Consider the following 14,709-nt stretch of genomic DNA (forward strand, 5'->3'; position numbering starts at 1 on the left):
ACTTTCAAGGATGTTTATTAGAGTAGCATGGCCACGAGGTCCCATATCTAGCATTTTTATATCGAGGTTAGGTCTGACATAAGTGACGTATAGGTGTTTTAGTTTCGCTGGGGCTAAAGAAATGTTACGTCTGAGATTGGCAAGCATGCGGTTAGCTTTCGACGTGCTATTCGTCTTGTGTCGTTCCCATGAAAGATTGCTGGTAATATGCACGCCGAGATATTTGTAAAGGACTACTCGGTCAACAGGAGCATGATTAAGTAAGTAGGAGGGGTAAGCTGACGGGTTAGGGGAAATTATCATCGTTTTGCGTGTAGAAGTTTTAGTTCCAATAGGCCAAAGCGTGCACTATGCAGTAGTGTTATTGTTAATTGATATCATGCTGGAGTGTTAAATTATCGTTACTGCTTTCAATCTTGCGGTATATACACAGTCATCCGCAAATAGACAAATGGAACTTGCGATTTGGTTAGGAAGATCATTGGTATAAATTAAAACAAGTAAGTTGCTAAAAGAGAGCATTGAGATACACGTGAACCGATCAGAACATCAGGAGAATCATATCAGTAATGCTCACATACTGTGTACACTTAGAAAGAAACTCGAATCCAGTTGAAGACCAGGCGATCAATGTTTCGCTGGCCGCGCACTAGGAGGTGTAAGCGGTAGTTCACTCTGTCGAAGGCCTTTGCGAAATCTAAAGATATAAAGTCTAATGTAAAGCCAGCGTCTAGAAAGTATGGATATCGCTATAAAATGATAACTGCGTTTCGCATGAGAAGGACTGATGGAGCCCATGTGACCTGTTATGCAAAAACCTTTTGATTCCAAAGAGTTTACGAGATGGAGTAAAATCATGTGTTCAAATATTTGACATGTACTGAGGTCAAGGAAATAGGTCTGTAATTGTATGGCTTAGGGTGTCGCCGGCCTAATGAAGTGGAACCATCTTCCCTTTTTTCTAGTCTCTGGGTAAGGAGCTATTACTCAGTGATATTGTAAAAATAAGGTTTATTATAATGGAACTATATTCGGTAGTACGCTGCAAGAATTTGGACGTAATGCTATCAATACCGCACGAAGAGGATCTTTCAGATTGTTAATAATGAAGCGGATACCAGATGAGTCGAGTAAAATCGGTTCCGTTGGAAAGAAGCTAGGTGCAATGAATGGTGGACAGCTGCCAGAGTGGGGCGAAATGTATGGGTGAAAGCGATGTTAAGCATAGACGCGCAATGACGGCTTGGGATTATGTTACCTATGTAGCGAAGAGAGACGCTAGTGGGTCCAGCGCGGTTGCTCGGCAACGGTGCTCGTGCGTGAAAGCCGTGTCTCGTTTTGGACTGTCGCCGCTGCGCTGCTCCGAACTCTAATAAAGCCCTCTACAATTGGTGGAGCGTACTGCCCCCTCGAAACCTGCAACCTGGAATTTAGATCCCGAACCGTACCGTCGACCATGCCAGCACAAGGACCCGTGGATTGCCTCGATTATAGACTTGCTTGCTCACCCATCACCGCAGTCAACCACTCGCACGTTGCGTAGTCAGGCTCTCCAGTTCGCGGTTCGCGGACAACCTGCTTCACCGACGCAGTTACACCGCAGACGGCCGCCAGTGCTTGTTAATAATTCCTCGCAGTCTGCCTCAGAAATCTGTGCATCGTTTCACGCCGATCCACAGTACGCACACTGCGGAGTTTTCAAAACCTACCAGCGCCTCCGACAACGCTACTACTGGCGAGAATGTACAACTACGTTGAAAAGTTCGTTCGCTCATGCCTCGACTGCCAGCGCCGGAAATCTTCACCCCAGCTCTCACCAGCTGGTCTGTAGCCTCTACTCTGCCCTACCCGGCCGTTCGGGCGCGTGGAATTGATTTGTGTGGGCCACTTTCCTTGACGTCGGCTGGTAAACGCTGGGCCATTGTAGCAGTAGATCACCTCGCACGATACGCCGAAACCGCCGCTCTCCAGCAGCTACAGCGCGCGATTTTGCCTCATTCCTGCTTCGCCGATTCATCCTGCGGCAAGGTCCACCCCAGGAATTGCTCAGTGATCGCGGACCTGTCTCCCTGTCGGAAGTGGTTGTAGCCATTCTTAAAGAGTGCCACGTTATTCATCACGAAACTACGGCGTGTCACCCCCAAACCAATGCCTCACAGAACGCTTCAACCGCACGCTCGGCGACATGCTTTCAATGTACGTCGCCTCCGACCACACGAACTGGGACGCCATTCTGCTCTTCGTCACCTACGCGTACAACACCGCTTCTCAGAGCACCACTGGCTTTTCGCCCTATTTCTTGCTGTATGGTCGCCATCCGTCGCATACCATCGACACAATTTTACCTTACCGGCCGAGGGCTCGCCTATTTCTGCTACAGCAAGGCATGCTGAAGAATGCCGTGACCTCGCACGTGCCTTTACTTCCAACGACCAAGAACGCCAGAAGAGCACTCGCGGCGATTCCACTTCCGCGGTCACCTTGCTTCCTGGCAGGCTTGTGTGGCTATCTGTCCCGTTCACCACCCTGGCCTCTCATCGAAATACTCCCTAAGTATGGAGGCCCTGACTGCGTCGTCAAACGCACATCTCCCGTGAATTATGTCATCGAACCAGTTGAACCGTCTTCGGACCAGCGCCGTCGTGGACGAGACATTGTCCTCGTCGACCGCCTCAAGCCACACGACAATCCTGTCATCCCAACGAGCTGTTAGGTCACCGGACGGCTCCCTTATCACTCCCGGGGTAATTGTAGGGAAGAGAGACGCTAGTGGGTGCAGCTCTAGTGGGCCCAGACACTAGTGGGTCCAGCGCTTTTGCTCAGCAACGGCGCTCGTGTGTGAACACCGTGTCTCGTTTTGACTGTCAACGCTGCGCTGCTCCGAGCTCTAATAGAGCCCTTTACACCTAATTCATCGTAAGAGTTGTAGCTTGACTATAGGGCTCCTGCTTTGCCCAGGGGGGGGGGGGGGGGGGGAGGGGGCGCTGCGAAAATTGGTGCTAAAGAGCGCCCTCTGTCCTGAACTGCGTAGTACCGAGGTCGGTCTTCTGCTTCGGAAGGAACGTTTACAATATGGACCCTCCACTTTCGGATGTGTTGTACTACGGCCTGCAGCGAATATCGGGCCCCGAATATTTTCAATGGGTGGCACGCTGCGTAAAGGCAAGAAATTACGCAATGCCGCTTACCTGTAAGCCGTTCAAGAAAGAGCGGCGAAGTTTTAGCGCGGTGTCCGTCGCAAGTGAAGCGATTTCTCTGTGCTAAATTTAAGGCTTAGATTTGTCATTGCGTTGCCATACATATTGCCAGTGTCTGTATATCTATTGTATTGCCCGCTAGTAGAAGTATTTCGCCTGCATGCATTAGTGGGGCGATTTCTGTTGCACCATTTGTCCGTTACGCGTGTACGATAAATAAATCATAATTGACTGTTTTCCAGTTGTCTTTCTATGCCATTAACATAAAGCGGGAACAGAAATGAACACAGAAGGCATCCTTGCTTCAGTTCTTAGTGATCACTACCAGTTTATTACAAATTCAGCATTCCCATACAGTTTTTATTTGGCTGTGGCTATATATCTCCCTCGGCATCTCCACGAAATCATATTCGATGTCTTCGTGCTTGAAAATATCCCAAACAACTTCCTCTCTACGTTGTTGTAGGCTGCCTTATTTCTACAAATGCTATCCATCAAGCTATACCATGAGCTACTGAAATCCCTATGCACTGACTTAGAAAAAAAATATGCTAAGCGTCTGCCTCGTGTGAACCCATTCGCAGTTCCCCCAGTACATCAGTTTCCGCCAATTTCGACACTTCTATTTTATGGCTTGTATTGTCATTCCAGACAGCACCGACGTTACCATAACCGGCCTGGACAAGCTCGTCCTATCCTTATCAACTTAGCTCTTGTAGATGAGGTTCATCTTGCTTCACGACTTCCAAGTGGAATTTTCTTCGTTTTAATCACTTGTTCAATGGCGCATTATATTCATCAGTGTCTTACTCTTTGGCCCGACGTTTTTGGTTAGCGGTATTGTGATTTCATGAGGTCCTGCGGTGGTGTTATTAGGAAAATTTTAACGCGACAGCATTGGCACCATGTCGCAGAAAATCCGGTGTCGGTGTCCGCGGCGTGGTTCGTTGGAGAATAATGATCCTGAACCATGCACCCAGGATCACGCAGGACCTACGCGTGACGCATAGGCGTTGCTGAACTAATTGAATTTATCAAGAAAATGCATCACAAAATTTGTAAAGCCCGACTTACACACAACCAACCGATATGATAGCGCCGGATTGTAATTTGAATACACGAAAAACATATTGCTGTTACGCGGAAACTCATACACAAGCGCCTCTTCCAGGTGCCGTGTGAGGTCTGTCTTAGTGGGAGTGGCGCGCCCCGCTCGGTTTCTTAGAATACAATCCAGATGGCGCTGGCCTCCGTACATCCGAGGCAGGGGAATATCCCGCCGTGCGGGCTGGGGGGGGGGGGCAAAACAAACCCACAAAGCTCGCCTTCGTGGACAGTATTTGCCGGCAGCGTTTACAAATAAACATTACGGTTACATAACCTGCAGTTGCAGGTAAGCGTGACAAGCAGCCAGGAATCTTTTAATGCTATCGGGTTACACTCATACAGGCGAAGTTAAGTGTCATCCAAGTTTTCTTCTGAATTTTTCCAGTAAAGTTTTCTATGGGGAATTTTGGTGTCGGACGCTTCTCTGTTGATGCAGGATCTGTTTGGGTGTTACATATGGCTTTCATTTGTGCGGAACTTAGCCTGAACAGCATCTGTGATGTACAGCAGCTCATCGTCTCCATCGAAGATGTTACCGTCTTCAGTCCTTATAACCGTATGCAAACTTTTAGTTGGCGCTCCAAGCGCTCTTACATGATGCCAGAATATTTTTGGCGTGCCTTTGTCTCTTTGAAAATGTTGTGATACACCCGACGTTCTCTTATGTATTTCATTTTCTCTTGCACTAGCTCACTCGCCACCTTTTTAGTTATGGGTATTTCTTCCAAAAAATGAGCCCCTCTTCTTCGTGTCAACCCATCTTTCTGGTTTCTTGATAATCCCTGGTCGCCAGCTTACGCCCATCTATAGCTCACATTTATTGCTTATTCCACAACTTACGTGGCTTCCTTATTTCATTCTAGCAGCTTTTTCCCTTCTTGTCTTAGATCTCTTGCTGCATAACGTGTATCAGTTCCTTATGTTCACAGACTGTTGTAGGAAACACCTCCATTTTCTTCTCTATGTTTTTTCAATATCTGTTAATTGCTTTTCATACATTTCTAGAAATTATGAGATGCTATTGGTTCGTGTTTTGCATTAGTATCTACCCTATAAGTACAAAAGAATTGTGACTGACGTATGCTAATGCCCTCCTTCTGTGGGTTCCAAATTTTGTGACGACCTTCATGATTGCCTTTTGTTTCCCGGAGCGCCAGTCATTCTTTTAGGTGATTTAAATTTTCCTAACACTGTATGGTCAAATTCGTATTGATATTGATCGCCTAATTCAGCTGAAGCGAACCATTTCCTTCACATCTGTTCTGATTTAGGTTTGACACAGCTTGTTCAATTTCCTACACGTGTTTCAAGTAATACATCTTAATTCATGACCTTGTTTAGAAATCATCACCGGAAATTGGATGTAGTGTGTCCTAATACGCCTGGTATCAATGATCATAAATTATTCAAGCAAAGACTTCATTGCCATTCTTACGCGCACGTAAGCATCTCAAAACAATACGTGCCTACAAAAAAAAGCGGATTTCGACGCGATTAACACTGAATTGTTCACCTTTTTAGATTACTTCTTGTCCGATTACCTTGAACGATCTGTACAAAGCCACTGGTACTTATTTAAAAAGTAAAATTTCAGAACTAACGTTTAAATACATTCCTATCAAGAAAGCTTTTTTTATACGAGCGCCTTGTGGTACAATAGATACATAAGCCGTCTTTCTAACCGTAAAAAAAGGCTCTATCGCGCTGCTATCCAATATTGGTTGGATAGGCATTGGTCAGCCTATGAATCTGCCAGCAAACTTACCGGAAATGAAACGATCTAAATCTTTCTTTTTCATTCGCACCCGTCCATCGATGCTAAAAATATTTCTAGACAATTTTTGAGTGCCGTGTGGGGCAATGAGCGTAGCACAGTAGCTTTACTAACAACGAATGGACATTCCGTGCCTGACGTAGAAATCGCGTCTGTCTTAAATGACGCATTTGTAAAGGTTTTTCCTCACCCATTAAGTAGCAATGCACAACAACCCCTGACATTTCTTCATCACCAAATTCTTTAAAAACACTATATAAAACTATCGTTTTAGCGTGCATTTTTCACAGTCCCTGCAGCTTTGTAGCCTTCCGGAAGACTGGCTGATAGGGAAAGATGTGCCAGTTCACCAGTCTGGGGTAACACAAAATCCATCAAATTTCCGTCCAATTTTGATCACATCTGATCCATGTAAAGTTTTAGAACACATTATTTTCTGTCATCTTGTTAATTTTCTTGAGTCGAACCAGTTTTTTTTTACACACTCACATTATGGTTTCCATAACAATTTTCTAAGTGACCCACAGCTTCTGGTCTTTACTAACGACCTGCATCATTTACTTGATTCTGGATTCAAAATAGACTGTATTTTTTTAGATGACTCTCAAGCGTTTGACAAGATGAGTCATCATTTACTACTTTTTGAGCTCGGCCAATTAAATCTAGATCCTAATTTTAAACTGGATTCGAGCTTTCCTTTCTAACCGTACGCAGTTTGTTTCTGCAAATACTGATGAATGGGGCTCTTGCTTTGCCCAGGCGGCGCTGCGAAAATGGTGCTAAAGAGCGCCCTCTGTCCTGAACTGGGTAGTACCAAGCTCGGTCGTCTGCTTCGGAAAGCACGTTTACAACATGGACTCGCCGCTTTCGGTTGTGTTGCACCACGGCTTGCAGCGAATTTTGGGCGTCGAAGATTTTTTCATGGGTGGCACGCTACGTAAAGGCAAGAAAGTATGCAACGCCGAATACTTGTACGCCGTTCAAGAAATAAGCGGGCAAGTTTTAGCGTGGTGTCAATGGCAACTGAAGCGACTCGCACACGACGTTGAACTTCAGATAGGGTTTTCACGCTGCTAGATTCAGGCGCATAAACGCTAGGAAATGCTTGCTATAAATGAATGCACAGCAGCGATAAGCACACATCATGTGTACGGAACATTCGAGCGCACGACGGTACGCGCCGCGATGTCAGCGGTCTTTCACCATGCCTCGATGTACGAACTGCTCGAGCGCACGATCGTACGTGCCGTGAAGGCAGCGGTCTTTCAGCATGCCGCGAAACGGCGGGCCTCCTGCAATCTTTGTTGACTGCATGCCGCTAGACAAGTAGTTATGTCTGCGCAGTAGTGACGGCCATCTGTCCCTTTAGCAACTGATAAATAACTGATGCAATGCATATGAGCTCACAGTTACGTACGTGCGAATCGCGCAGCAGCGCGGGCTCGTGCGCTGCTCGCTTGATGTAACTTTTAATGACAACGTTCGAACATCGATGTGCTGTAATCAATACTGCCTTACTGTGCTCTCTCAATGTGCTGGCTTGAGGTCAAGGATGAGCACATTTTACTCTCAAACCTGTGCCGCTCGTAGTGGGGTAGCGAAGTTATCCAGCGCGCCCGGCGCTCCGCTTCGTGAGGCCTTGAACGAAAACGGTAAAATCTGATGTTGGGATTCAGGCCTTCTTGCTTGTGGCAGCTCACGATGCAGCAGTGTAACGACGGTGGCGCTTTTTCGAGGCTGAGCTAGGTCTCTCCGGATCGGCGTTCCCGATTCCTTCTGCTTCCAGCATTACGTCTCATGGCACACAGAGAGTCCGTTTTCGTTAGACTAGGCTGCGGCACGCTCGCAGCGTGGTCTCTGAGAAGTGACGAGCCTTTTCGCACTGGCAACAAGGCAGAAAGAAGTACAAATCGACGTAAAACTCGGGCTAGAAACGTGCTTCGCCACAGCCAGAGCTCAATACTACCCAAGCTGGTACTATCCAGATATAACTTTTCTCGCCACCTCCAGGCGCCGCTACTATACCTCAAACTCAAGCGCAAGACGCCCATCCCCCAGTTAGCTTAACATTGCCAGTGCTATCGGGTGTTCCCCAGGTTTTGGGACCCGTTGTTCTTTTTAATTTTCATGAGTGACCTACCAGATACTAGCTACTTTCAGCAAAGGGTTGTATATTTGCGGATGACTGTGCAGTTTACCTGAAAATAACTAACGAAGACGATGTTGCCTTACAATGTTGACCAATTTAAATACCATACTTGCCTGGTGTCAAACGTGGATCATGGAATTAAACATTTCAAAATGCAAATCAATGCACGTATCTCGCACCTCATTAGCATCTCCACACTACCATCTTGATAATACTTCTCTTGAGTCTATTTTATCTTAAAAATATCTCGGTCTTCATATTTCTAGTAAACTATCATGGAACCATCATGTGAGGTACATCATCACCAAAGCTAACCGATGATTGGGCGCTTTTAAAAAACTTTTATATGGTACCCCCCTCACTTAAAAAGATTCTCTACACTACTAACATTCGTGCCTCACCTACCTACGCTTCATCTCTCCAGGATCCCGGTTGTTCTACACTGATAAACGAACTTGAAAGAGTGCAGAATCGTTCCGTTCGCTTCATTTTATTCAATTATAGACAGTTTTAGCAGAGCGCCGCTTACGCTCCGCTGCGCTCAGATTTCATGCTCTGAGATACGGCAGGTAACTTCGTAGATTTCGTATTTGATAAGCGCGTCTTGCCGAGACGCGAGCGACGCGCTATCAACTCGGCTGCAAAACGACGAAGAGGCCAGGTGAACACGCTGTCACGCTCCGTTCAGTCGGCTTTGTAGCGGAGCGAGGGATGCGGTCTTCGTTCCGCTGCCGGTATAAGCGTTGTGCGCAGGCGCAATAGCGTTCCCACTAAGTGGTTGTGTGGCATTTGCTAGCATATGCCGGTATGAGCGGAGCGGACAGCAAGCGCTCAGCTAAAACACTCTTATGACCGCACAGCCAGTTTTACTATGATTAAGTCACCACTTGACATTCCAGAACTTACAATTCGGCCTAAAATATCCCGGCTGGCTATCTTTCATAAAACTTGCTATCACAACGCTCATCTTCGCGATCAACGCGTGACGCATAGGCGTTGCTGAACTAATTGAATTTATCAAAGAAAATGCATCACAAAATTTGTAAAGCCCGACTTACACACAACCAACCGATATGATAGCGCCGGATTGTAATTTGAATACACGAGAAAACATATTGCTGTTACGCGGAAACTCATACACAAGCGCCTCTTCCAGGTGCCGTGTGAGGTCTGTCTTAGTGGGAGTGGCGCGCCCCGCTCGGTTTCTTAGAATACAATCCAGATGGCGCTGGCCTCCGTACATCCGAGGCAGTGGAATATCCCGCCGTGCGGGCTGGGGGGGGGGGGGGGGGGGGCAAAAAAAAACCCCACAAAGCTCGCCTTCGTGGACAGTATTTGCCGGCAGCGTTTACAAATAAACATTACGGTTACATAACCTGCAGTTGCAGGTAAGCGTGACAAGCAGCCAGGAATCTTTTAATGCTATCGGGTTACACTCATACAGGCGAAGTTAAGTGTCATCCAAGTTTTCTTCTGAATTTTTCCAGTAAAAGTTTTCTATGGGGAATTTTGGTGTCGGACGCTTCTCTGTTGATGCAGGATCTGTTTGGGTGTTACATATGGCTTTCATTTGTGCGGAACTTAGCCTGAACAGCATCTGTGATGTACAGCAGCTCATCGTCTCCATCGAAGATGTTACCGTCTTCAGTCCTTATAACCGTATGCAAACTTTTAGTTGGCGCTCCAAGCGCTCTTACATGATGCTAGAATCCCCTCCTTTCATTTCCTCGAGAATTGGCCACGTCTAAAAAGTTGATGTTCTTTGTTGGGGAACCGTTGCCTATCCACATGCATTTTTTCGTCGAACCACCTCCGAATAGAATCAGCTGCCAGAAGTAGTTACTGCTATCAAGTATACATAGCGCTTTAAGACTTTTTTGAATAACAAGCTTAACATTGCCTAATTATTTGTATTCAACTTGTTCTTTTGTCTCACCGTGTTGTTGTTTTTAGTTTTATATTTTGAAATTACCCTGCTTTATCTTAGTTGGAGCTGTTCATTTTTTGTATTAATTTGTCGACTGGTTATGCTCTTTATATACTTGTATCAATATTTTTTTTTAAATTTTGGTCTGTAATATGCCCGGCCCCTCTGTAATGTGCAAACCCTGAGGGTAAAATAAATAAATAAATCATTAATAAATATTAAGCTATAAGGCTTAACGTTTACGATAGCTACCCAGACATGTATTATTTCGTCTAGTCGTTCGTAGAACAAGTATGAGACTAAGGCGTAATAGATACTTGACTGCCCATTTCTATACTGCCGCGTTACCTGTCCATGAAACTTATTTTCCCGGTTATACAGTCTTTTCACCGCACAGATCCAGCACTAAACCACGGTTGTAATCAGTATATCCCCCTAAATCATCCAAGTGCGCGTTCATATCTACCACTAATATCACCTGGCCCGATTTCTTGAGCTCATGGTAAATCTTCTCAGAGTGAAGCAATAAAAGTGCGAAACAATAATAAAAACCTGTATATGACGTAATTTTTTTTATCGGCGCATGGATCGGCGCATCAAAGAGGCCGCGTTTCTACCGGAGAGCTTGCCTTCCTGCATAGCGTTTGCTGCCAGCTTTTCCCGCTAAACATTAAGGTTATCTAAGCTAGAGTTTCCGGAAAGCGTGAGAAGCAGTCAGAGATCTTGCAATAATATAGCGTTTGACTCGTAAAGGTGATTCTTAAGCTTGCTCTATTTTGTTCCTGCTTGCGACCACCTTGCATATTACTTGCGGAGCACTTTAGGGGCCCGGGCTGTTGGCGTCTCAACGCGTGCTCACGCTGAAAAACAAGTAGTCAAAACAGGTTCAAAACAAGTGCAGAGTTGATCAAAGCTGGTTCGATTCAGAATATTTTAAAAGATACGAATAATCAAGCATTAAGTGCATCCATTACCAGAAATTCGTTAAATACGCCTGTGTCATCAGCAATGGCTTTAGCTTCATGTGCGTGGTAGTTTCTCATTAGATGTGCCTTAGCACAGATGTCAAAATTGATGTTGGATTGCCAAACACAAAATAAACACAGAATAAACAAAAGACAAACACGAGGAAAACAGCGGCGAATCACTGATCCGCACTTCCCCGGCGTTCACGTTGAGTGGAACTGCATTATTTGGAAGTTTACGATTCAATTAGCGCAGCGGTACTGCAGCACCGTGCATGACTGCTTCGCACTTCCCCAGGTTTCACGCTAGCGGAGCTGCGTTAGCGCCGGATTTGAATTTAAAAGAGACTGAAATCGGCTGCAGTTAATTTTTATGTAACAATTTTCACCACTTTTATTCTTATCCTTTGAGCGTATTTTCCTAACTCCGTGTGATCAAATTCTGCCCTTTACTGGTGTTTCGCTACATTAAATACCTAATATTGCTTCCTGAATGCCCGGGGCCCCCCTAGAAAAGCTACAGCTCGCGCCACGAATCGACGTGCAGCCGGTGTTGGCATACTGTCGCTAAGATGTATCCCGTCACGCACAAAAGCTCCTTCGCGGCGCGTTTACAGTCATTGACATCAACCAAGAAGTGTGCCGAGCAGCACTTCTAAGTTGTTAATGGCTGTAAAATTTATTGCTTTAGGTAGCGTCCAAATTTCCCTGCTTACTTATGATGCTGATTTAATGGCATCCCCCAAGGGGTCTGGACAAACAGTCACCTAGCCTGCTTGACTTATTTAGGTTTGCTACAGCTGTGTCATTTTTGTATGCTTTTTTCCCCTCAATATCCACTGCAAGTACAGTCTAGCAGGTAAGGACGTATTTGTGGGCTAGTTGGTTCTTCATCGTCAAGTGAAAAACAGCGCCAGAATATGCAAAGGACCAAAGGACGAGTAACGAGACAGACACAGGGCGCACTAACAACTGAAGGTTTATTCACAAAAAGCGCAGAATATGTATACTGGCTGAACATGAATAAACACAAAAAAAAACACAAAAAGGAAACTGTCATATCAGGACATTCAGGTATTCATTGTAGGGACTGCAGCTACGCTGCATTAATGGAAAATACTAGCATCATGTTCAAATCAGCAGAGAGACTAACAAGGGAGATTGTTGAAGCCCAGGAAATAAAAAGCTGGATGAGTCTTGTGTTAGCATGCCCTCCGTCATACTATCGGATAAGGATGTAACATTCCTTACAAGAACCTCATTTCGCGCGCAGTAGGCTTGGCCATGTGCTGCAAGTGACAGTTTCCGTTTTGTTTTTTATGTTAATTCATGTTGAGCCGGGTTACATATTCTGCGCTTTTTGTGAATAAACCTTCAGTTGTTAGTGTGCCCTGTGTCTGTCTCGTTACTCGTCCTTTGGTCCTTTGCATATTCTGGCGTTGTTTTTTACTTGATAGAGTCTAGCGCCATCTGCTGGTGCTTGAAGGAACCCAGCGGCGCAGGCGGCGCGCGCCTCCCAAGTGTTTTCCCACTAAGACGACAGACCCATTGAGAGGTAGAGCTATAGAACTTCGCTATAAAACTCTCTACAGTGTTGTCTCAAAATATCAGACTTGAATGTTACGCTCTTTTTTTTAGAAAGACCACAACCATGGCTTGTTCATTGTTTACGCAGATGACGTCAAACCATAAGTACACGGGCATAATTATATATGTTTCGAAAGAAATTGAAGTGTGATTACTTATAGGTACAGTACGTATGCGTATTACATACTAGATTTACTGCTGCAGACTATACTCCTGAGTAAAGTGTTACGAAATGGTGAATGCCTAAGCAGAATTTATTCTGGCCTGTGTTAGATTTCCTACACTAGCGACAAAATAGCAAATATGACCATGCGGATGCACCATCAATTATGTTAGATATTTTGACAAAAAATTGCTTTATGACAGTAAACTGACGAATAAATCATGGTTTTCTAATATTTTTGCAGTTTTGGAAAGAACATAATCTTTTATGGACGTCCAGAACATCTAATTTTCTCTGCTCGAGTTGTAAACGGCAAGAACTGCAATGCGCTAATGACTCTGGCGTCATGCTCAACCACTTAGAGCTCTGGGAAGGGAAAACGTAAGTGATAGAAGTACTGCATCTTGCACGAGTTGACATTCTATCCTGAAGAAGAGCCCTCGTGTCGTGTTTCTTTTTCGTTTGTTGTTCGTCGCAATATTATTTGTCAGTACGTAAATTATATGAGTTTTTGTGGTATGTTAGATGGTATTTCACTTTTCTTTCATTTGCAGACTATATTGGGTCTACTTTTGGAATTTCGGCTCAGATGGTTCGATATATCGTGAGGTCCATGACAGTGAGTACTATTTATTATTTTTCCATTGATCGCAATCTCAAGAGATATATCTTGCGAATGTTATAACGGTAAAGCCTCTTTTATTTTACAATATTATGTGGACCAATAAGGTCGCAAGGTTGGTTTCGTTAGAGCAAGTTGTCCTTTACAGAAGACAAAGAGGTCGCTTGCAAGAAAAGTCGGTAGACGAAAAAGTGGCTGGCCGTAGGTGCTCAAATAGGAGCACTCTGGTGGTATACATTTATGAATATCTTAGAGTGATCGCGATTTGGTCAAACAAACGGGGGCGTCGATGATAAATAAGCACGTGTGACAGTGAGATAGAAGTTGTATAATCCGCAAAGAGTGGATCATGCGTACACTAATAGCTGCTATCGGAAAGGTGTTCCACGGGAAAGCCGAGGCTTCCAAGGTAACAGTTGCGGGACTTTCGATACAGGTGTTCCAGAAAGCCGTTGACATCATAGACAACGAAGAAGCCGAAGTGTCCCTCTCTCTCTACAGGACGGTGCTGGTAGCTGAGAAGTTGTCGCGCTGGCACCGGCGGAGCGGAGAGCCTGTGAAAAGCTGCCAGCGCTCATATAATGTCCCATATGATACATATCACGTTAAAACAGCCACGCTGAGAAGGATTGGACGCTTCGGACTGTGACCGGTATTTATCATGCATTACTTTTCAAGCGGCTGTATTAACTCTATACACATGTATCTCGTCGAGGACCCTACACGTATAATTTTCAAGCTGAAAAAATCAATGAGAATTCTCCGCAAAAATATAGAACTTCGTTGAATACACGGAACCACTATAAACATGTGTAGACAAATGTTCGGTCAACTAAGACAGAAGAAATGGGACAGTGTAAAGAGTGGTTTTAGGTTTTTCAGAAGATCGCTCCTTTGATGAAGTAGGAAAGCCAAAAGGCAAGCAAACTTGCCTACTTTAACAGTTTCACCACTATTTAGGTGTGTCTATCTTTGAATTAAAACCGCCGTCCTTGCGCTTGCCATTTGTCGTGAACAACACAGAATGACACATATAGCTCGATATCCCCCCCCCCCCCCCCAAGCAGCTCCGGTAACAAAACTCCCTTCGTTAATTTCTATTCTTTTTGGAATTATTCACTTTTGCTGTATTTTGCGCGCTAGTGCATCGATGCGTTTAGATTAGAATGCATATAAACAGCAGCGATGAAAAAGACGTAAGATTGTGCATTTAGATCG

General features: G+C 45.0%; 1 long non-coding RNA gene across 1 annotated transcript in view; it reads left to right on the plus strand.

Moving 5' to 3' along the window:
- LOC125946594 (uncharacterized) overlaps nucleotides 1-13,244 on the plus strand; it is a 35,933-nt gene extending 22,689 nt beyond the window's left edge. The window contains exon 3 of the long non-coding RNA XR_007467685.1: nucleotides 13,114-13,244. This is a non-coding gene — a long non-coding RNA (uncharacterized LOC125946594). The remainder of the gene's footprint in view (nucleotides 1-13,113) is intronic.
- The last annotated feature ends 1,465 nt before the right edge of the window (nucleotides 13,245-14,709 follow it).

Source organism: Dermacentor silvarum, chromosome 7, assembly GCF_013339745.2.
Source record: "Dermacentor silvarum isolate Dsil-2018 chromosome 7, BIME_Dsil_1.4, whole genome shotgun sequence".
Classification (NCBI taxonomy): Eukaryota; Metazoa; Arthropoda; class Arachnida; order Ixodida; family Ixodidae; genus Dermacentor; species Dermacentor silvarum.